Source organism: Triticum urartu, chromosome 5 (genome assembly GCF_003073215.2).
Source record: "Triticum urartu cultivar G1812 chromosome 5, Tu2.1, whole genome shotgun sequence".
Lineage (NCBI taxonomy): Eukaryota > Viridiplantae > Streptophyta > Magnoliopsida > Poales > Poaceae > Triticum > Triticum urartu.
Genome location: NC_053026.1, coordinates 645,272,056 through 645,273,104, shown reverse-complemented (window position 1 = coordinate 645,273,104; position 1,049 = coordinate 645,272,056).

The window sequence follows — 1,049 nt, the reverse complement described above, 5'->3', positions numbered from 1 at the left end:
CCTAGAGGCCTCTCTGTCGCGGCCGCGAGGTGGCCGGTCGGCCATGTTGTGCGCTGGTGATGTAGGTGCTTCCTCCTCTGATCGGGGTAGCGGCCTGCGCTTTGGGTAACTCTTGGAGGGGCATTCGAGTTCATACTCTTCGGCCGCAAGGACTTCAGTCCATCTGTCAACTAGCAAGTCTTGATCAGCTCTAAGTTGTTGCTGCTTTTTCTTGAGGCTGCTTGCCGTGGCTAAGAGCCTGCGTTTGAAACGCTCTTATTCGGCGGGGTCTGATGGTACGATGAATTCGTCGTCGTCGAGGCTTGCCTCGTCTTCGGAGGGAGGCATATAGTTATCATCCTCAACCTCTCATTCTGCCGCTCTCTCATGAGGGCTGGCTTCTCCATCTTCCTGTGCCGAATCTTGCTGGAGGTGGTGTTCTTCGGCGCTATCCGGGGTAGTATTATCTCACGTGCCGGAATCACCGTTTTTAATTTGGCGGGATTTAGAGCGGCGCCGCTGACGCCGGCGCTTTGGCTGTTTCTTGGAGGTGTCATCCCCCGCTGTTCCATCGCCATCTCCATCTTTTGGAGTATCCACCATGTATATGTCATATGACGAGGTGGCCTTCCAGCGCCCTACAGGTGCTGGTTCCTGTTCGTCTCCTGCATCGTCGTCCATACCGTCGATGTCTTCGGAGCCGAAGTCAAGCATGTCGGTTAAATCGTCGACAGTGGCTACAAAGTGGGTGGTGGGTGGGCTTTGAATTTCTTCATCATCCGTATCCCATCCTCGCTGACCGTAGTCCGGCCAGGGCTCTCTTGATAAAGAGAGAGACTTTAGAGAATTCAGGATGTCGCCAAAAGGCGAGTGCTGAAAGATGTCTGCGGCGGTGAACTCCATTATCGGCGCCCAATCGGATTCGATCGGCAGGGGCGCGGGGGGTTCGGAGTCCGGAGAGGAGTCCGGATCCTCGGAGTCACGGGTCATGCAGAGTGCGGGGCTGGCATTTGGCTCGATCGCCTTTGAGATCGCAGCCCCCGAGGTGACGTCCAACCGCTCATCCTCGA